Source organism: Prionailurus viverrinus, chromosome B2 (assembly GCF_022837055.1).
Source record: "Prionailurus viverrinus isolate Anna chromosome B2, UM_Priviv_1.0, whole genome shotgun sequence".
NCBI lineage: Eukaryota > Metazoa > Chordata > Mammalia > Carnivora > Felidae > Prionailurus > Prionailurus viverrinus.
Genome location: NC_062565.1, coordinates 149,318,930 through 149,342,164, shown reverse-complemented (window position 1 = coordinate 149,342,164; position 23,235 = coordinate 149,318,930). Strand labels below are relative to the sequence as shown.

Genomic DNA, 23,235 nt, shown 5'->3' with positions numbered 1-23,235 from the left:
TAACTGTGAGACCTGAAACCATAAAAGTCCTTGAAGAAAGCACAGGCAGTCATTCCTCTGCCATTGGCGGTAGCAACTTTTTCTAGATACGTCTCCTGAGGCAAAGGAAACAAAAGCGAAAATAAACTATTGAGACTACATCAGAATTAAAAGCTCCTGCACAGAGAGGGAAACAATCAGCAAAACTAAAAGGCACCCGACGGAATGGGAGAAGATATTTGCAAATGACGTATCCGATAAAGGGTTAGTCTCCAAAATGCATAAAGAACTTGTAAAATTCAACACTCAAAAAAACAATCCAATTAAAAAATGAGCAGAACACGAATAGTCGTTCTTCCAAAGAAGACACACAGATGACCAACAGACACATGAAAAGGTGCTCAACATCACTCATCATTGGGGAAATACAGATCAAAACTATACAATGAGGGGCGTCTGGGTGGCTCAGTTGGTTAAGGGTCTGACTCTTGATTTTGGCGCAGGTCGTGATCTCATGATCCCCTTTAAAAAGCTGGTTCTAAGATTCTGTCCTGGACAAAATGCACTCAGTATTTTTTTCAGCTGCAAGTTTTGCCCGTACTGCTATCTGCAGGCATGGTGTGGTCTTGACTACTTTCCAGTTGTCGGAGGTGTGAATAGATTTATAATGCCATATATGATAAACATTTGTTCTGATCCAGCTCGTTAGCACTTAATAAGTAGCTTTTAGCCGTCTTTGAGTAGCCTCTGAGATTAAAATGTTGACGGCACGATTAATTCAAGCCTAATAGAATAAGATTATAATGTGTATTGATTCTCAATTACAAAATAGCCTGTCTTAAATTTATTTTATCCGCTCGCCAGACCTTAGTGTTTACCCACGTTTGAAGCCTACTGCGTGTCGCTGCGGTGAATAGGAATATTAGGAGTACCGCAGGGTTTCTTTAAGCCAAATGCAGCACGATTATGAGAGAATGTTTCAGGGAGAGTCCACCTGAAACACGATTAAGGAATTAAAGTCCTGGATTCATGACTATGTCATTTACCTTCTTGACTTGTTATTTATCTACTGCTTTTTCTAAAGCGATCTCTTGTGCCAGTGAAATGCTGGATACAAGTCACCCTGCAGAAGCAAGAGTCCTGGGGAGTCCGTAACCACGCACCTGCCGAGTGGCATCTTTCTGCCATGATGCGCTGAGCCCCAGGACTGGTTTTCACATGCCCACACGCTCAAGTTTAAATAAAGCGGAGAAATTCAAGGTTTACATTTGATTAGGGAGCTGATAACATTCAGTTTTAGGAAACACAAACAAATCTAGAGCTCAGAAAATACAGGGAGGGGCGCCTGGGTGGCTCAGCAGGTTGAGTGAGCATCAGACTTCGGCTCAGGTCATGATCTCATGGATCGTGAGTTCCAGCCCTGCATTGGGCTCTGTGTTGACAGCTCAGATCCTGGAGCCTGCTTCAGATTCTGTGTCTCCCTCTCTCTCTGCCCCTCTTCCGCTTGTGCTCTGTCTCTTTCTCAAAACTAAGTAAAAATTTAAAAAAAATTTTTAAAAATACGGGAGAAAGGAGAGAAAACAAATGGTCACTTATGATGAACTTTTGAACTGGTGATTTGTGGGAGTTTACAAAAGATTCCCACTGTTCTTTTCTATGAAAATTAGTATCTGTTCACTGGAGGAGAGTTTTGAAATATAAATAAGTAAAAATTAAAAGCATCCTTAATCTTGTATCAGTGATAATAATCCTGTTAGAACATTTTGCTATAGATCTTTGTGGTTCCTTCATTCGTTATTTTTCTAACAAAAAACGAATTCAAATCATGCATACACTTATCTACTTTTTACTAATATATCAGAAACATTTTTCTATTTCATCTTTGATGGTTGCATCTGTAGTAACAAACATACATTTTTGCCAAATATAATTTGTTGTATTCAAAAGATGTTTCTTTTAAAGAGTTCCCTCCTGGATTTTATATTAGTAACTTGTGTTTCAGGGGTTTTTTAAAAAAGAGTTTTAGGGGCGCCTGGGTGGCTCAGTCAGTTAAGCGTCTGACTCTTGGTTTCAGCTCAGGTGATGATCTCACAGTTTGTGAATTCGAGCCCCACCTCGGGCTCTGTGCTGACAGTGTGGAGCCTGCGTGGGATTCTCTCTCTCCCCCTCTCTCTCTGACCCTTCCTGCTCACTCTGTCTCTCTCTCTCTCAAAAATAAATAAATAAACTTAAAAAAAATTTTTAAGAAAAAAAATTTTTTACAACAGTGCCACTGTTAATACGTTTCTGAATACGGTATTAACCACAGATTAGTAAATATAAATAGAGATGAATGGCATCAGACAACCTAGTAAACATCTTTAATATTATTATTTCAGCCAGCTCTTCATTTTAGAAACCCTTCTCTGTTTTTGTTTTGTTTTGTTTTTTTAGAGATTTTATTTTGAAGTAATCTCTGCACCCAAGGTAGAGTTTGAACTCAGGACCCCGAAATCAAGACTCACATGCTCTACCCACTGGGCCAGCCAGGCGCCCCCTGGAGAAACCCTTCTTGCAGCAGATTCCATATCCGGCACTGGGGGTGGGGACAGGGTGTTTTCAGAGCCTTACCTCAATGACCTTGCAGCCGGGGTGGGAAGCACGTAAGGCAAAGTCACTGAATCGCAGTCTGGCGGGAGCTCCAGGAGCAACCCGGGAGCAGCTGTGTCTGCCTGATGCATTTCGTTCCAGGGTTGCTACCCGCCAGCGAACACAGAGGGACACATCCCGGGGTGGGGGGGAGGGGGAGGGCAGGTCTGCAAGGGTGTAACGTGATTTTAAACTTCGTGGCTTTCTTCAGTTTCTCCTTCTTCCTCCTTTTCCGCTTTGGCTTCTCACCAGAAGGGGAGTCTGGGAGGAAAGCGGGTTGCCGGGGGAGGGGGAGCTGGAGGGGAGTGAGTCCATGCAAGTTTGCAGGGAGCAGGAGGGCGCGGGGAAGGCGGGACAGTCGCCCCTTCATTAGCCAGCGGCCGCCTTGTTGCAACAGTGTCCTCCCTGGAAAACGGGGCTGAGAACCCCGGCCTCTGGGAGCAGGTGTGAGGAGGGATGGACACTACCGGGTTGGACGCTACCGGGTCGATGATCCGATCGACCGCCAGCAGGGAAACGTCATCCCTAAGCTGCCGGGCAGGTCGGGCCGGGTGGGCTTGCTCCACTCCTCTTCTGGCAGACAGGAACACTTCGCCTGTGCTGTCCCGGCCACCGCCAGGTCCCTGTGAGATGATCAGGGGGGCATCTATCACTTTACACGTCAGGAAACTGAAGGTTCAGCGTTGAAGCTGTCTTTCCAACCTCGCTGGCGGAGTCAGAACCCGAGTCCGGTTCTCCTGTTTCCAGAGCCAGTGTTCCTCGGTTCACATGAGGTGCAGCGACCGGGTGGTGTCGTGTGACAAGGACGTGCTGTCTGTGCCCGCGTTGGTTCATTCTGCGGCTGATTACGGGCGGTGACGGACACCTACGGCCTCACGACGTCGCGCTGCCCCTGTGCTCTTCCACCTGACGCCCAGGGCCCCCCCCAGCTGACCTTATCTTAGAGTCTAGCGTTGTGTCTGGCTTGTCACAGCTTGGGGGGTGTGGGTGCGGGTGGGTGGAGGTTCTCCGGACCGGCTGCCCCCGGCGGTCTCTTCTTCTCGGAAGCATCCTCAACATCCTTCTGCCTTCCCCTCATTGAAAACCAGCAGCTCCAGGAGAAACGTGAGCCTCCTGTTCACAGCGCCTTGGTCCGGGGGTCAGCCCTTGATCCTCCTGGGCCAGTGAGTGTCTTCTCAGGATTTGTGGCCCCGGGATAACCTCTTTTGGGGCTGCAGAGTTAGATCTGAACTCCAGAGCTACAAGCCGGCCCGTTCTCTTCCACCTGAAGCGCTCAGGTCTCCCGCGGGAAGGAGGAGGTAGCCGCCAAGCGGAGAGAACCAGGAGGTGAGAGCGTCTGGAGACCGTTTGAGTTTCTCATTCCAGTTATTCTGTGCTTCCTGTAACTTGGTCATTGAATTTTCCCTCCAGGTTTTTGTGCTTCTTAGGTCGGGTTCCTACCATTTGCAGCCAGAACTGTCATTAGTACTCCACCGCTGTTTCCCCCCTGGCTCGTCACTGTCCCTCACACGCCGTGGACCCAGCTGCTCCCCAGACACAGCGTAAAAGGGAATAAAGTGGGCTGGTGCAAACAACTATATATTTTTTCCTATATTTCCTGTCCTGTATGTTTTTTCCTACTTCTATCAGACTGTGAGCGCAAGAAATAGAACTTGAAGTCGGAAAGCCAAATACAGTACTCAAAGACCAGTCTCTAGATGACGTCACGCAGCCAGGACCTCAGCACCTGCTTTGAGCTCTCCGGCCCCTGCCCCCCTTCACTCTGGTTGAAACTTGCGTGACATGCAAGCCCCAAGCTGGGTGACTCAGGGCTCCCTCCTACCCAGCCCTCCCCCATCACGCAAGACTGATCTTACACTCGCTCCTTTCTGGGCTATTTTCCTGCAGAACAGTATCAATGATATACCAGTTGGTTTCTAAATTGTTCTTGACCTCTGCCAAATCTAAAATCCTGATTTCCATAACGAGATCCCCAGCCCCGGTTAAAATGCGTACCACCTTAAGGATAAAAAATAAGAATGCCCTGAATTCCATCATTTGGGGCAGAACAGCAGGGAAGAGATCGCCCCCACCCCCCGTCGTTATCTGATTGACTCACTCAGCCGCCAGATATTTACGGATTCAGTGTTTCACGAGCCGGGCACAGGGCACTGGAACACACGATGATGGAAAGGATTCATTCCTTGCTTATTTTCTCTCTTTCTGCTTGTAATGTTGACCCTGGCAGTGTTTATTCTTTCGTTTGAACAGACAACCAGAAATAGGCATTTTTGTAAACTCTCAGTCCCTTTACGGAAGGATAGATGCGCGCAGAGAGTCCATTTTCGTCGTGTGACTTATTCATCTTTCTGATGCCGAGGATCATCTGTAGAAATAGGGCAGCGAGCCTCGACATTTCCTTTGTCAGTTACCACATAATGCCAGATTTATCGGGGCACAAGCAGAGGAACAGAGCTAATGCCACAGCTAGTCTCGCGCACGCGATGGCGGATATTAAAGACCTTTCTTGACATTCTGTTCGTCGTGGACTGGCTTATTGTTCACTCTGCTACAGTCATTTTTCCACATGGGTTTGGTTTTTCTTTTTGCTCCATTTCGTTTCGGTTTGGTTTGTTTTTGGCAATGAAGAACCCGAACTGACTGTATGAACAAGTTGTTATAAATGTTAGATTTTGGTTTCTGCTTTATTGTACTCCTATGTAAGGAAATTTAAAACTTTTAAACCCTGTTCGGCGAATCAGAATTTCAAGAATATGGAAATCATGGCAGAAATGGCCGGGAAATAATTTATCAGAAATAAATATGACTCCTTGTCTTTCTCCATTGGTCCAAACATGTAACTCTGGAATGAAATCTTTTTATTTTTTTTTTTTAAATTTTTTTTTTTCAACGTTTATTTATTTTTGGGACAGAGAGAGACAGAGCATGAACGGGTGAGGGGCAGAGAGAGAGGGAGACACAGAATCGGAAACAGGCTCCAGGCTCCGAGCCATCAGCCCAGAGCCTGACGCGGGGCTCGAACTCCTGGACCGCGAGATCGTGACCTGGCTGAAGTCGGACGCTTAACCGACTGCGCCACCCAGGCGCCCCTGGAATGAAATCTTTTTATGAGTCACTTTATAGGCTTTCATCTGCTGTTTTAATTTGACATTCATAATAATCCCGGGTGGAAGGCAAGGCTGGTATCATTCCATTCTGTTTATGGTCAATGGAAGGAGGTTTGGCGTGGCTGGGTGAGGACAAGCCGTGTGGTAGCGAACGGTAGGGCGAGAACCCAGGCAGCCTGACCACCGACCTCCTGTTCTTTCCGACTGTGGATCAGAATCTCCACGCTGCAAGCCCACAATCCCATACCCAAAACCCTTGGGGCTCGATATCCTGCCAAATTCAGTATTTGTTGGATTTTTAAAAGGGGAAATAGACACCATACGTTCAATAACACCATCGGCACACACCCTTCCGTAAACTCATATCAGTTCACTACATCCGCCCCTCTTCAGAAAGTGTGTCGTCTTTTTAGACTGGCTTCCTTCAGGTAGTAATAGGCCTTTGAGGTTCCTCTATGCTTTTTTATGACTTGATAGCTCCTTTCTTTTTTGTGCTGAACAATATTCCATTGTCTGTCTGTATCAGTCTATTTATCCATTCACCTACAGACTATCTGGGTGGCTTCCAAGTTTTGGCAGTTATGAACAGAGCTGTTATAAACATCTGCATGCAGGTTTTTGTAGAGACATAACTTTTCAACTCCTTTGAGTAAATACCAAAGAGCGTGATGGCTGGATTATATGATAAGATTATGCTTAGTTTTGTAAGAAACTGCCAGAGAGGCTGAGCCCGCTTTGCATTCCACCAGCAATGAGTGAGAATTCCTGTTTCTTCACACCCTCACCAACATTTGGTGTTGTCAGTGTTCTGGATTCGGGTCCTCCTAATATGTCTGTTGTGGCATCTCGTTGGTTTTTTTTTTAATTTGCATTTCCCTGATGACGTATGGTGCTGAGCCTCTTTGCATAGGTTTCTTTTCCTTCCGCGTGTCTTTTCTGGTGAAGTATCTGTTAAGGCCTTTTAATCGGATTGTTTGTTTCCTTGAGTTTTAAGGTTCTTCGTATATTTTAGGTAGCAGTCCTTTATCTGATGTATTATTTGCAAGTAGACTCTCCCAGTCTGTGCTTTGTCTTCTCGTTTTTTTAACACTGACTTTTGCAGAGCTGAAGTTGTTCATTTTTTTTTTTAATTTTTTTTTCAATGTTTTTATTTATTTTTGGGACAGAGAGAGACAGAGCATGAACGGGGGAGGGGCAGAGAGAGAGGGAGACACAGAATCGGAAACAGGCTCCAGGCTCCGAGCCATCAGCCCAGAGCCTGATGCGGGGCTCGAACTCACGGACTGCGAGATCGTGACCTGGCTGAAGTCGAACGCTTAACCGACTGCGCCACCCAGGCGCCCCGAAGTTGTTCATTTTTAAAAAAAAATTTTTTTTATTACGTTTCTTTATTTTCGAGAGGCAGAGAGAGACAGAGCGTGAGTGGGGGAGGGGCACAGAGAGAGGGAGACACAGAATCTGAACCTGGCTCCAGGCTCTGAGCTGTCAGTACAGAGCCCGACGCGGAGCTCGAACTCATGAACTGTGAGATCATGACCTGAGCCGCAGTCGGATGCTCAACAGACTTGAGCCACGCAGGCGCCCCTGAAGTTGTTCATTTTAACGAGGTCTAGCTTACCAATTTTTGTTTTTTTCAGGGATCATGCCTTTGGTGCTGTATCTAAAAAAAAAGTCATCGTTACCCCAGTTCATTTAGGTTTTCTCCTGCTTTATCTTCCAGGAGTTTTAGGGTTTGCATTTTACATGTAGGTTTTGCATTTTGCATGGTCTCTGATCCATTTTGGATTAGTTTTTGTGAAGGGTGTAACATCTGTGTCTGGATTCATTTTTGTGCACATGGGTGTCCATGGTTCCAGCACCGTTTGTTAAAAGGACCGTCTCTGCTCCGTTGTATGGTCTTTGCTCCTTCACCAAAGACCAGTTGACTGTATTCATTGAGCCTATTTCTGAGCTCTCTGTTCTGTTCCATGGATCTGTTTGTCTGTTCTTTTGCCACGACACATGGTCTTGATTCCTGTAGCTTTATAGTCAGTCTTGAAGTCAGGTAGTGTCAGTCCTCCACCTTTGTTCTTCTTCGCTATTGTGTTGACTCTTCTGGGTCTTTTGTTTTCTATATAAGGCTTAGAATCAATTTGTCAATAACCACAAACTAACTTGCTGAGAGTTTTGCTGGGATTGTACTGAATCTGTAGATCAATTTGGGAATTACTGCCATCTTGACAATATTGAGGCTTCCTATCCATGAACATGGAATGTCTCTCCATTTATTTAGTTCTTCTTTGATTTTGCTCATCAGAGTTTTGTAGTTTTCCTCATACATGCCTTGCACACGTTGTTAGATTTATTGTCAAGCATTTAATTTTGGCATCATTTTAAAATTACATTTATACAGAATATCATGCCAACGCAGCTCTTTTAGAGGATCTAAAGATAATTCTTGGTAAAAAGTTACACAACCTCTCTCAGACTCAACTTCCTCCTTGCAGAATAATGATCATTGTAACTTCTTTGCAGGTTTTTATATAGAGAGTAGAAAGGAATATAAAGAATCTCTAGGTGATGAATAAATTGTATAATAATTTGAAGGAAGGATTTCGTTTTAGACATTTCTCATTCAATTTTAGATTTCCAACTTACCTTTCGCTAATCATTTACTATGATACTGCTACCTTAAATTTTAGTGAAGCAACTTGAAACTCTTGAAAAAGCCACTACTCGTTTTGCAAAAATAGCTCATTGATCAACTACAATCGTGCGCTCCGTGAACAGTGCCGGTCAGTGTGGGAAAAAAGTCAATTTTCCTCTTTCGCCTAGAGTTGTAGGATATTCATTTAGCGAGAGGACGCTTTTTCCCCTTTCAGGATCTTCAGTGTTCCTTGATTGATCACTAATCAGTTTTACTGACGTTATTTAAAAAATCTACTTCCCTTTAAAACACTGAACCTGGAGACGAGAAATAAAATGTGTTGTCTGGACAATGTATTATTATCCTCTGAAAAATACCTATCTGGCACCTACAGCATTGGTAATCCAATGGCTGAGTGGAGAGTAAAGAAGTCAGTGACAGAAGCGGGATCGATTTCTACCTTTCCCACCTCCCCAAAGAACTTGAGGTGATTTACAGTGAAGACATTGGCCCGTTACAACCCAAAACCATCGGTGTAAGATTAAATTAACAATGAACTATGTCAGTGGAGGTGGTCAGGGGAGCACTGGTGAGGAGGACGTCCCCATCGGGAGCACACTCTGTAGATGAGCACACCTGCTGACCGGGGGCCCCCAGCTGTGGGGGCAGGTTGCTAGCACTGTGGGTTAGTGAACCTGCTGTCTCCCTGCTCTGGTCAGAGGAGGGGGACCCCGGCCTGCAGGACACCCACAGGACATGGATAGGACAAGTGGTGACCGAGGGGAGGGTGGCCGCACAGCTGGGTGGCCCAGGGAACGAATAGGAAGGGTGGGGGATTCCGGTGAGCCTTCCGGAATGGTGGAGGCACAGTCAACACAGCCTAGGCGAGGGCGTGGGGACAGGAAAAGCTATTTCCTGTGGCTTTCTCAAGGCCTGCTTGGCCTGAGCGAAGATTTGTGACGAGGACAGGGGGAAGGCAGGTTGGAAAGACCATCTGATGTGATTGCTAGTGGTCTTTCGTCCCATCTGAGCCGTTCGGACCTTAGCTTCTAGACCGTTTGTGCCGTGTTTGCTTTCTTTTAACCGCAAATGTTAAATGAAGCAACTACGTTCAGAAGATTAATCTCGTAGTAGCTGCCAAGATGGCGTCAGGAGAGGCAATTTGAGCAGAAGGCATAGTGTCCTTTCCAGAGGCGGGCGGAGTCCTGGGGGAAAGTCCTCGCTGAGACAAGAGGGAGACGGGGGGTGAGGAGAGGCACGCGTTCCCAGGACGTGGGCTGCTGGGTGGTTACAGGCAGAGAAGCATCACAGGAGGCTGGTCAACTGTTCAGTAGATCCTGGAGACGGAACGTGGACATCCAGGGCCACGGCCAGCAATGCTGTGTTGTCGCAACTCTGCCCATGGGGGTTACAGTTGGTCAGTGACAGTTTTGCACTCTGAGGAGGTGCCTACGGGACAAACAGCAGACATTGGAGTGTGGGCAAGTAATCAAGACTGTGAGGAGGCGATGCCAGGACAGGAAGCAAAGCCCCCTTCCCGTGTCCTCAGGGAGCGGAGAAACAACATTCATAAAATATTCAGCCAGTGGTCACATGTCAAACTGCTTAATCTCATCAGCATAGACTTTGGACATCTTGTTTACACAGAGATGAAAGAGGGAATATCCGCAGACAAAAGCCTTGAGACGGTTACGTGTTGATCCCAGAGCAAGCCTGTGTTCTCTCTGCTTCTGTGTCCGAATTTAATGTTTTCAAAACAGATGGGTCAGGGGGGAATAATTCTAGTTCACCTCTCCTGAACCACCTGCCTTGCCAAGTCTGAGACCAGAGAGTGTTGATGTAGAAATCCTCCTTCTGGGGGTGGGGCGACGGACGCGTCCCTGGTCCAGAGTGGAGCCTTCTGAGAGCCCACGGGAAGGTCAGCCAGCCAAGTGTCTTCTACGTCCGGCCAACATATTCCATCGTGTTGCGCCCAGAGTGAATTTATTCATTGTCTGGGGGGACAGACCAAGTCTGTTGTTTGGGGGACTTATCTTTGTGCTTTCGGCTGCCTCTGGGAACTCATTTCATGGGTCGCTTCATTAATTTTCTACGTGGAGACCCCTGACCCCCCCCTTTCCGTGGCGGATCTCAATGTGCGTGTGGTTGTGCGTTTCACCAGACGGCAGAGCCAGCGAGGAGCCAAGCGGCGAGGCCTCGTTTCCTGCAAATGCTAGGACGTGGCCCCAAGGCATCCTTTTTTGTTTGGTTTGTCCATTAAACACCCAACAGGCTTGCTGGGAGTCACAGTGGGGCCAGAAATCTCAGAGCGCCCCTGCCCCCCCGCGAGAGAGCTAGGGGTGGTGGATGCACCAGGAGCGACTGGACCGGCCCTGCCCTGCGTGTGGGCGCGAGAAGGGGGAGGGCACAGAGCGGGGGCGAGCAGGTGCACAGGGCTCGGAGGGGGGCTGCAAGGAGGATGGGGTGCCAGGGAGGTGCTGCAGAGACATAGAGGCCAGGGAGAGCCGCAGGGTGGAGGGTGGATGGGTGGCAGGAGGGACGCTGCACGGGACGCCCGGCTGGCCAGTGCCTCGGCTGCCCCATCAGGGAAGAACAGAGCTTCATTTTCTTGCAAAGCTGCAGGCCTTAGAGCCTCCCAGCTCAGGGCAGGGTTCTCTGCCACAGGGGCTGGGCGCACTGACGTTTTACTCCTGTAGCAAAGAATACTTAGCTGTAGCACTTTGAAATAATTTGTTGCAGAATCTGTAGTGGCCAACATTGGGGATGATTTACTGACAGGCGTCATGTACCTCCTTAACGGAGCCCCACTGTGACAAAATGTTGGACGTAGAATGCTCTAATTCTATTCAACGTCCACGTTGCCAGTGTTATGTCAAAGAATGTTAGCAAGCAACAATGTCTTGTACTTCACATGAAAGAAAAATTGTAGCCTGCCATTTTCTTTTTTTCTTTTTTTTTATTACGAAATTTATTGTCAAAGTGGTTTCCGTACAACACCCAGTGCTCGTCCCAACAGGTGCCCTCAATACCCATCACCCGCCCACCCCTCCGTCCCACCCCCCGTCAACCCTCAGTTTGTTCTCAGTTTTTAGGAGTCTCTTATGTTTTGGCTCCCTCCCTCTCTAACCATTTTTTTTTCTTCCCCTCCCCCATGGTCTTCTGTTAAGTTTCTCAGGATCCACATAGGAGTGAAAACATATGGAATCTGTCCTTCCCTGTATGACTTATTTCACTCGGCAGAATGCTCTCCAGTTCCATCCATGTTGGGTAGCCTGCCGTTTTAAGATGCAGCCTTCGTGGTTTTCAGCGGAGGAGAGTTCGGAGGGGTTTGGAGAGTGCTTTCCACGGTGACCCACGCAGAGGCCAGAGGGCAAATCAGTTGACAATAAGCAAGGACCTCCTGTTTTGATTGCCTTAGGCAAGCGAAGACAAAAGGCATCTCTGCTCTGCCGGGACACTGGGCCCCTGCGTCTGTCTGGAGTGGTGCCTTAGCCTTAGCCATGAGAAGGAACCCCGCAATTCCTTATCCCCTGTCAAGCATAATCGTAGCAGGAGAAAAACTGAGACAGAATCACAGGCTGGAAAAGATTCGTGAACTGATCTAACTTTTCCAGTTTCCAGCGAGGACAGTGGGGGCCCAGAACGGTTCATAGGTTTCTCTGCAGCCCCCGGGGAGTGGTAGAATTAGGGCGGGCCCGGTCCCCGCCCGTCCCCGGCCCCTCTCCGTCCTCGACGACACCTGCCCGTGCAATCCGTCACTTCCCTCCCCTACTTGCTTTACTCCGTGGCCTGTAGAACCAGGAGAACAGGGGCCCGTTTCAAATTGGCGCGGTTCTTACAGGAGCCCAGAGCTCCCGGCAGTAGGTGAAGGCTCCTCTGAGCCCGCAAAGGCGACCGGTGCCCAGTGTGCCCACCCAGGGTGGTCCTCCCACCGCCCGGGACCCGGGGGGCATCCAAGACGCGGCTTCCTGAGAGCTCTCCCAGGCCAGTGAGCTCAGGCCTGGAGCGAGAGGCGGCATGACCACAAAGCAAGGTGGGGAAGGGAACACAGGCGGTGAAAACGAGCCCGTGGAAATATTTGGCCGCGCCCAGCAGGGTCCGTCTGCCTCCGCTGAAAGGCTTCACGAGAGGCCTCTGGAATATAATCCTTTTCTTTATATTGGACCTTCTCCCTCTCTCAGCCCTGCAGCAACTGTCCATTCTCGGCAGAAAGCCTGAGCTTTGGACTTAGTGGCAGAGAAAAGGGTGATGTGGCTTTGCAGACCCATTTGAGCCGGGCACGAGGCGCGCCTGGCTCCAGAAACCACGGAGCCCCCCCCCCCCCACCAAACTGAAACGTCCCCCTGCCACCTTGCACCGCCCGGGGTTGTGACCCTCCTGTGCGGGAGCCGTCCCCGCTAACCCTGCAGCCCCCTGTGTCTTCGGCTCGAATCTCTGTCTCTAAGAGGACTTTGGGGAGGTCGGGCACGTTCTCCCCACATGTCTCTAAAACTCGAAACAAGCGAGAGGCTGAGGCTGAACTTGCCCTTTTCTTCTTTCCAGTTTTTCGTCAGCATTTCCACGAGCCACACCTCTGACTTGACCTCGTGCCATCCTGGTCCCGGCCTCCCTCCAGCCCTGCCTGCCCCCAAGGCCCCTCTCCAAATTTCCATTTCCATTAAGTGTCCTGGCTGCTCTCCTGCCAAGAGGGCCGCTGGGACCCGGCCGGCACTGCACGGCAGACGGGGTGGAAACGCATGGATGTAAGGAACACGAGGGACACGGGGCGGGACACAGCGTATGTCCTCAGGAGCCCGCGCCAGCCCCGTGTGCACGGGGAGGCGTAGGAATACAGAAGGACAGCGATTGCCTCTGTCAGCTTGGTGAAGATCCCAGCACGTGCCAGCGTCCCGCCTGTCCACGGGCTCCCTGCTCGTATCGAGCAATATGCAGGCTTTGCCCGCGTCTGTCTTTGACTTATGCACAGTGTGGGCTTGTTTCTTTCTGAGAGAGACTCAAGTGCATTCGTTAAAATGATCGGTGGCCGACGGGAGGAATGTCGTCTCAAGTTGTCCGTACGTTTGGATGGGGTGGTGACTCACGCTGGTCCCCAAGCTGTCTCTGTGATGGAAGGACGGGGAACTTGCAAAACCTGACACATAGTGCCTAGTCACTGGACAGTGTCCCTCACGGTAGCATGTGATACCCATGTGTTTGCTGTGTGCAAAGAAATAAGATTATAAGGGATCAGTTCAAGCACTTCAATTCCTGTTGTTTTATGATCAACTTGCTTTTTAAGTTTACGAAATAAAGCAAGGGGCGCCTGGGTGGCTCCGTCGGTTAAGCGTCTGACTTGATTGTGGCTCAGGTCATGATCTCATGGTTCATGGGACAGAGCCCAGCACAGGGCTCTGTACTGACAGCATGGACCCTGCTTGGCTCTCTCTCTCTCTCCCTCTCTCTCTCTCTCTCTCTCTTGCTCTCTTTCTTGTGAAAAATAAATAAATAAGCTTTAAAAAATTACTAAATAAAATTCAATAGCCGAAGCAGCTGGTTAGTCTCAAAGGTACATTTGTCATCCGTGTGCAAGGAAGGTCCTAGAAGGCTGTGGCTCACAGTGTTTGAGGAAAGGGCCGGGGGCCTCTGTGAGTTGTGGCCCCACCGAGGAAGACCGTCACCAAGTCTCGGGAAGGTCTCGGGAGCTGGGCCACATGGCATGCCCACCAAATGCCGAAGAAACATGAGCAGCAGCATCTAGGCTGCGCTGGGGACACCTAGAATAGTCAGTGTCAGTTCACATATGGGAAATGAGCCTCAGGGTCCATGAAGGCCCCATGTTCCAGGAGGACCTGACACCATCTGGGCAGCAGAGTGCGACCCAGGAAGGGACGGGTGTCCCCCTGCCCCTGCCGCGGCTGCTACACCGGCTGGCTGGCACAGATGGGAAGAACGGGGGTCCTTTGAACAAAGGTGCTCGATTCATGTAAAATGCCACACCGATGCCATGCAGGAGCCTCTCACCGTGGTGGTTTTGCCTTAGTTATACCCCACGGTTAAAACTTTGACACCAAACAGCACCACCTACACTGATCCTGCCCACGGCAGATGTGTGGACACATCCCTGAGGGGTGCAGAAAATCTCCAGTTCACACCCTGGCGTGAGAACACACAGATGAGGGCAAGCCCAGAGAGGGTATTCTTGCTCGTTTGATCCTTTCTTTAAAGGCCAAGCAGTTACACAATCGTTTTTGCCAAACCTTTAACTCTTCAATAGGGGATCAGGAAGATTTAGAACATGTTACATTTCAGTCCAACGATGACTGAATCAAGTGCCCCCTGTTCACTATACCATTGATGGTAAACCTGACACGTGTTTCTGGAGGAAGGGTCCTTACTGGGTTTTTACCACTAAAGAATCTGTTATATCTTAGAAATGGGTGCCTCTGGCAATGTGCTTTGCTTTTTATAAAAAATATGCTCGGTACTATTTTTATTATTTTCCTCTGACACGTTGTTCTTCGAGTGCCTCTGTGCTCAGGGGCCTGGGTTTTGCCAGTCGAGGAACATTTCGAGAACGTAACCCCTGGGGGTGGCGAAGGATCTGTAGATAATGCGTAAAATGTGTGATCTGGCAAAATTCAACTAATTAATTAGGCCCACATTGACGTTTATATTCTAAAACTGAAAGTGTTTATTTTCGTAGTGTTAGCTGACCACTGAAGAGACTTGAAGGCCTAAAAAAAACAACCCCGAAATTTATTTTTGGACCAAAAGAATGAACACAACCATGTTGCCCACATTTCCAAGCTTAATAAACGTGGCTTCTAGGTCCAGTGGCCCCGGATGAGAAGGGTCACTAGATCACTGGGTTGAGAATGGACAAGCTTCCATCAGCCCGTGCTAACTTTCCAACATGTCAGTACAACCCAGGGTAACATCCTGAGACTAACGTGGGCACAGAAATAGCAGGTGTGCTCTGTATGGGCATCCGTAAGGGCGGGTCCCTGAGGGGATGAGCATTAGACGTTACTGGGCCCTTTCTGTCTGCGGCGATTCTGGACAGGGATCCTGACGATTTCAGGTGGCGATCTCAAAGCACGAATAACTTACCCTCTTACAGATCTTTGGATGTACCGATGCCACGTTTCCGTCACGTGGGACAAGGACGAGTCATGTGGTCAAAGAGGGCGGGGTAGGGGGAGGCCTCATCTGGGTTAGACTAAGGCGGATAGCCCTCAGCTCTGGAAACAGGAGCCACCCATCCAAGCTCTAATGGGTAAATTGTAGACTTTCTCTTACATCAGATCTCAGAATTCTGGAAGTCGAAGTCGAGGCTGAAACCTCTTATGCTGCCAGCAGTTTAATTCATTCTTTGGACGGTAAACGTATGGGGCCAACTGTTGTGTGTATTCCAGAGGAACTCAACGAGGTGTGGACGGTTCAGATCTCCTGAAAGGAAAGGACCCCACAGAACACCTTGGGGTGGGAGCAAGCCGAGGAAGAGCTAACGTTTGACGTGATCAATATTATTGACCATAATATGCATTCAATTCAATGGTGAGTGCTGGAAATAGGCTCTTATCTGACTCTTCAGAAGCATAAGATGTACGAGATTCTTCTCTTCCTTTGGATGAGGGAATAGGCTGAGACATGAGGTCATGCGAGCAGTGTCTGCAGAACTCAGGAACAGGGAGGGTCAGGGCTCAGCCCCGGGGTGATGGATTGCAAACCTGACCCCGTCCCTCACCTCTTGTGTTGCTTCACAGACTCTTGTTTAAATAAATTATTGAGACATTTAAGTATGATAAAGAAGTCCCAAAGGGATTCAGTCAGCTTTGCCAAATATTACCTAATTCAATGGGAATGACCTAAAAATGCACATTCACTGGCCGCGAGAGGCCCTGTTGATGGACTGAAGCAGAAGGTACGAAGGGGAGACCCACAGGTGAGGCCTTGAGGCAGCCGCCCTCTCGGGCCATTTTAGGACCCCTCCCTTTCATTCCTGACACCTTAAAACATTATTTAAATATGCTTGTAGGTGCCCCTGGGTGGCTCAGTCGGCTGAGTGTCTGACTGTTGCTTTCGGCTCGGGTCATGATCTCACAGTTCGTCGTGAGTTCAAGCCCTGCGTCGGGATCCTGCTTAGGATTCTTTCTCTCCTCTCTCTCTCTACCCCTCCCTTACTTGCACACTTTCTCTCTCAAAATAAACATTAAAAAGAAAAATAAATATACTTGTAAATCGAGTTCAAAGGGATTCCTGGCTGGGGAGGGGGTGGGGGGGGGAACTGGTGAGGTAGGGGATGGGTTTTGAGATGGGGAGAAAGCCCTTTGGAGGGGAGGGTGACCCAGAAGAAAGACGGACTCCCTGGCCTGCTCTGTGGCTGGAGGAGGTGGCTCCTTCTTCCCCCACTGGGGCCTTTTCACTTTTAGACAGTCATTTCCTTTCATTTGTCTTTTGTCCTTGGCGTTTAGCCCTCTCCCACTTCCCCCCTGCATCTGAGCTACTGGAGCTCCAGGTGCTGGGCCCACGGAGGTGCCTGCAGGGAGGGCGGCCCAGGCTGGTCTCATCCCCTGGACACCTGCGCTAGGCCACGGTGGCCCAGGCGCTCCCAGTCGCTGTGCCACCTGCTTGGAACCTTCTCCTCCGGGACAGGTGCGTCCTCTTTGCCCCAGGCACCCTGGAGATACCCTGCCGCCGTCCAAAGTTCACTCCCACGTTAAAGGGCAGGACGGGCTTCTACACCTGGCTCCATGCTCGCTCTGCCAGGCTGTCCCCCCATCGTACTGTGCCTCCAGCCCCTCCCCCCCGCACCCTGTAGTGTGCCCCGTGCCTTTCTCCCTCACCCTCTGCCCCCCTCACCAGGCACCCCACCTGTCAGCACCTCGGGTTTTCCATAGCTTCTTGACCTTACAGGAAGTGGACCCTGGCCACTTTTCCAGAGACCCCTTCTTCCTTGGAGCGCTTCTGGTGAGGTGGGGGCTCCGTCACGGACCCCTCTTCTAAGGGTGGGTCATCTGTCCCCCACCTGGTACCTCTTAATAGCACAGCATGAGCATTTGTGTCTTCTTAGCCCGCCTAGGGACCAAAACACGAAACAAAACAAATGAAAACAAACGAGTGATTGAAAGTCAGAAAATTATAACATCAGGATGGAATTCAAGTACATTGGAGCAGCTGTCAACACTGTAACGTGGATTCGGAAGAAAATATTATAATTCGAGGACCTTTGAATATAGGATGAGTCATTGTTTTGATAAAATATTTCCCATTAAATCTTTCCTATCAACCTACCCCATCAGCCCACCCTCCGAGCACACCTATTTCTGGGGTTCCTTAGTATTTAACTTGTTAAACCCATGTTTTCACTCATAAAGTGAAATCAAATTGAAGAACGGTTCTTGGTTAAACACAGGTTTGTTTCTTCCTTTCATTTTTTAGTTCCTTCTTCAAAAACATCTACCTTTACGTTCTTGGTGTCAAAAACAATGGTTCTTTCATGTAGGAAGGAGAGAGAAGTAGAGATTTTTTTTTTTTAGAAGCGAGTCACATACAGAGTATAGTGAGAAGGCCCAGCGCAGGAGGGGGCGAGGGAGGGGCGCTGGGAGCCAAATTCAAGCATGCCTCCTCCAGGTAGGAAAATGCAAGGTTCTGCCAGTTCTAGTAACTGTACCTGTATGTATGGAAACATACATACTGGGGGCTCCTGGGCGGCTCAGTCGGTTGAGCGCCCAACTTCGGCTCAGATCATGATCTCGCGGTTCGTGGGTTGGAGCCCCGCGTCGGGCTCTGTGCCGACAGCTCAGAGCGTGGAGTCTGCTTTGGATTCTGTCTCCCTCTCTCTCCTCCCCTCCCCTGCTCATGCTCTGTCTCTCTCTGTCTCTCAAAAATAAATATTAAAATAAAATTAAAAAAAAAGAATATATGCTGGAGATGGGGGGGGAGCGTGATGGGCACCCCATCCAAAGACATCTTTGACTGGAACATGGTGGAGCCTGTGACCCATGAAGACTCCAAGTGAGCATTTAGATGCAGCACCATTTTTCGCAATGCACAGCAGGAACGGTTCATGTTTTTGCACATTATTTATTAATCCAAAGACTTGCGTAATTCCTACTCTGTTCCAGATGAGGTGACGTGCTAAGCATTTACAGATGGACGAGACTCACCTCTGCCTTTGGGGAGTTTCTCACCTAGCACAGATGCACAGACGTCAAAATGGTTCAAACACACTTTTTAGGTTTTGTCTTTTTCACGGCCGCCTTCCTGTACTTAGTTATGGATTCGATCTGTATGGTTTCCTTAGGGATGCAGAGATGTGAAAGAATAGTTAGATAAAGGAGCTGGGAGCTCGGGGGGTGGGGGTGGGGGGGGGAAGTGCTGGCCTAGAAATATAGATCTGGGGTCCTCACACGTACAAAACAGTTGAAGTCATGAGAGGCATTGAGACAACCCCCTCCCCCTCCAAGGAGACTAAGTAGAATGAGAAGAGAGCAGAGCAAACACGCAATCCTAGAGAATTAAGTGTGGGACAGATAAATCTGGGGGGAGGAGCCCAGTTTACGTTCAGAGTTGATTCACCTGGTAGGACCGCATGCAGTGTAAAAAATATGCCCCTCGGTGCCACTAAGCATTGGTTTTGAAGGTGGAATTGTCAAGGTCAACCATTCCTTGTGATGCAAGCAAGTCGTAAGCATCCATCATACGTTGGACGTTAAGCCATAAAACCAAATCATGCCCTCTTAGAACTGATCATCAAATTGCCCCAAGAAGTCTAACCCGGAACAATCCAAACGTTTTTCGTGAGACCCTGTATGTAGGTATAGGGCCACCATTAGCATTAGGACATTGAAGAGAGAGAGAATGAAGGGAAAATAATGCGATCAGGGGTGTCTTCGTGGAGAAGTCGGGATGAGTGGGGTCCGGTCCAGTTGGTAGAATTTGGCTAGGGAAAGGAGCCTGTAGGTGGAACATACTAGATCAAAGTCTTTGGAGCGAGATAAAGAGCTGGTGGTGGGTGGTCAGGGCACCCGCCTTGCAGTGTCCGCACACGTAAATTGAGCCGGGCGGCAGATTGTCCGTGAAGTTAATAAAGCCTACGCGTGAGGACACGTCACGTGCACAGGCCCCTGCAAGGTCCAGGACCTGATTTCATAGTCATACATCTGTCATGTTTTTCTTAAAGAGGGTCCCGATGATTGTATAAGCTCATGGAAGGAGTGGCTGAACTTGACACTGAGCTCAGCCTACCCCTCCCGAGCAGAATCATCATTTATGTGTTGGTACACCCGTGTCCCCCAGAGGGCAGAGGTTTTCGTGTCAGCATCTAAGTGTCCCTGCAGGGGCCTGGGGCAAGAGTTGAGTTAATAGGCATTTCAGTCCAGGTGATCACAGAGCCAGGTCCCAGCTGTGAAGTGCGGAACGTAGAGGTGGATGTTAGCTCGACCGTGGGTCGCGGGTCGGGTCTGATGCAGCAGGCAGGTAGCCCCTCCGGATTGTTGTGTGTGCAGCAGAAGTCATGTGGGAGGAAGATGGACCTCACAGCAGGAGGGAGATGGCTTCCAGGAGGAGAGGCTAAGGCAGGGCGATGAGTGGATGGCTACTAAGATGATAATCAAGGGGAGGAGAGAGACTCAGCCTGAGTGATGCATTGATGGTCACGGGGATTGCTGGAATAACATGCCTTTTTGCTCAACGTGCTTAACAGCAACCAAAAGAATCACCTTCACCCACCCCTTCTCTGCATGCGCTTCTCCTGTGTCGATATCATGACCACCCACCTTGAGGACCCATTGGGTCACTTGGGGGAGAGGCCGTCTCATTTATGACTCGAAGTGACCATTGACAGATCACCCAAACCAGAAACAACCTCGTAGCTCAGACCAGCTTTTATTTTGATCTTTGATAGGAGAAAACACAAAAAGCTAGAAGCTTCTGCTGTAGAAACCTTTGTCCCCATGGCTCCATAGCAAAATACCTAACAAGCATTAACTAGAGATACAGTGCTGATTTGGCTCAAAAATGTGTTTCAACTTGTGGGTGTTTGCATCTTCGTGTGAAGACGGTGACTGTGTCCTAATAATTTAGCAATTCCTGTATCTCAACGCAACATGTTGCCTTAGAGTTCCTTAGCCAAGTCACCGTGAACCAGAGAAAGCAAAAAGTAGGGGATGATTTGAAATGCTGCCCGTTTCAGTGATGCTGATGTACTCAGGGCTCCGCTATGGACCCCTACACGAGTCAGGTTCTCGGTAGAGACAGACATCCGCTTAAGAGATTTCAGAGAATAATTCATGAGCGCTGATGATACACGGCCGTTTATAAGATCTAAGCAGGGGGGTGCCTGGGTGGCTCAGTTGGTTAAGCGTCCGACCCTCGGTTTCGGCTCAGGTCATGATCTCGCAGTTTGTGAGTTCGAGCCCCACATTGGGCTCTGTGCTGACAGCGCAGAGCCTGCTTGGGATTCTGTTTCTCCCTGTCTCTCTGCCCCTCCCCTGCTCTCTCGCGTGCTCTCTCTCTCTCTCTCAAAATAAATAAATAAACTTAAGAAAGATCTAAGCAGGCCAGATGACTGCTAAAAATTAATGCTTTCATAGTGAGCCTCTGATCTGGTGCAATAGTGGTGGTTCCAGCATGGGATCTGGGGGATGGAGACTCTAGCCCAGCTCTGTTCCAAGAATAATTTTACTTTTCAGTGGTCTCTTACTTCATCATTTCCATGACAGCAACGGGGGCCCCCCCTGTATCCCCGCAGGCCGTATGTTGCCTTACAGATGGATTCAAAATGGCAATGCAGTCTGTAGATGTGGGGAATCATCCTCAGTAACCTCTTCCAATCTATTGCTCTAGTGGTACCAAATGGGGCATTGTTTTAGTTGTATCTTGGCACAGTAATTGACAGTGTGGCCGTGGACAAGTCCCTTCCCTTCCCTGAGTTACATTAAGCTAGACGTCATGGTACCAGGACCATAAACTCCAACCTTAACATGGTGGGATTTGACTGTAGGTTCGCAAGGGCCTTCCAGCTACGGAGGTCAATCATCACTACCACCGGCTTCTGGAAGAAGCTCTGAGGCTTAGCCGACCACACTTTGTGGAGTTCCTTTTGGGGCTCAGGCTGTTGTATGGGGACCAGAGGGGCTCTCGGTCCAGAATCCCGTGAGGCCTTCTGTGTGTGCACCCCCCCACGTGGTGATGTTTCCAGCTCTCAGTGTGCAGTTTCCCGGTTTCATTGCACTTTTACGGGCAGACGGTCCCCAGGCTCCTGTGACATAATATAGTCCCTCACGAGGAGAAGGAGCCCGAGTTATGCATCCCTCAGCTCCCGGCAAGTACCGGCAAAGTCTAGGCTTCTTCCCTCCTGCTCAAGTTCGGGGCTCACAGGGTCGTCCCTCCTTGCTCGGTGAATCACGTGAGTATACTTGTTTTTGAAAAATTCCCTAGCCTGGTTTACGGAGCTAGTCACTCTGGATTCTGAGCACATCTGCTCAGAAAGAAAGTGCCGAGGGTCTCTCTCTCTCTCGAACTAGGAGTGACTGAAATCTACTCCTGGGGAAATGTGAAATTCCAGGACGTCTGCCATTGGGTTTGTCTTCAGTATGTGCTCACAAGAACAAAACAGGAATAGCCTGACAGATGTCCCAGAGGAGCCACCACACCGTCCAGATGACCCGGTTAACAATGTAAGACGTGGGCCAAAAAGCAGGAACAAACATGTTTTCTATGGTCCACACATAAAGGGTTTGGGCGCTTACGCTCCCCAGGGTTAACATCCATTTAGTAAGAATATTCGTATCTGTAAAAGAGGGAAGGAGGTGGTCTGGCCCAGGAGCATACTCACTTCACTTGTCACGTCTAAAAGACAATCACCATCCGTTTCTGAAGATGGTTCATGATGAAATGGGTTACCTCTTGGATAAGAAGACCGTGGAGGACACCGTTAAAATCTGGCGCGACGCTAATCACATGGACGTTCAGGGCATATTTACTGAATGGATGGCCTCATTAGCGGATGGGTGAACCATTGCTTTGTGGACAGAGGTGCAATAAATTCCACACAAAAGACAAGCCTCTTGGAGGGAAGTCCTTCCTGTTATTTGAGGAAGAACGAGATGAAGTTAGATGTCACCGAGACGCAGGACAAACAAATTGCCCTTAAACACAGACTTTAAAAACTGTAAGAAGAAACTTACCTCTAAACTCTGCTCCCCTATGCGGCTTATGTATTTTACACAGACTCCTTTGTTTGGTAAGATTTTAAATCTCCCACCAACACACACACACACACACACACACACACACACACACACACACACGCACAGACTGACAAAGCCCACCCGCAGCTGGCAGGAGGCAGTGGTAACAGCCATCAGAGGCACAGACCTACCCTCTCTGTCCGGTTGTCCAGCCACTATGTTTTTTTCTTTCACTTTACCCTTCATTGCAGAAGCCTGATCTGAGCTCCAAATTGGAGGTGGGCTTTGGAGCCTGCCTTGGAAATTCCAGCTTTGGCGTTTTGGGGTTTTTTTTTCTTTTTTCTTTTTGGTTTGTTTTTGGCCAGCATTTAAATTTAAATGGTTGATGTTCCCATGGAGTTCCATTGTCATTAATTTGTCACTAATCTCGCATCCTCATTCAAATTAATTAAACACCTCTTAGCATGCTACTGGTTTAGAGTTAACTTTGATGATTGACACCATTAAAAAAATTATATTTTCACATGAAGATTTTCAAGTTTTGCTCTCCGTGTTGAGGCAGTGGCACATTTTGTGGTGGATTCCAGATTCTTCCCTCCCCGCCCACACGTCTTCCTTCGGCCACCATCTGAAGAGACAACTGCTATTTGGAAACTTTGAACGATGGTGTAGGTTCTGCAAACACATGAATGCTTGGATTCTGTCTTCTTGTGAGGTCTGG

General features: G+C 48.8%; 1 pseudogene; it reads left to right on the top strand.

Annotated features, from left to right (window-relative positions):
* The first annotated feature begins 18,268 nt into the window (after positions 1 to 18,268).
* LOC125166521 (glutathione S-transferase kappa 1-like) overlaps positions 18,269 to 23,235 on the top strand; it is a 50,854-nt pseudogene continuing 45,887 nt past the window's right edge.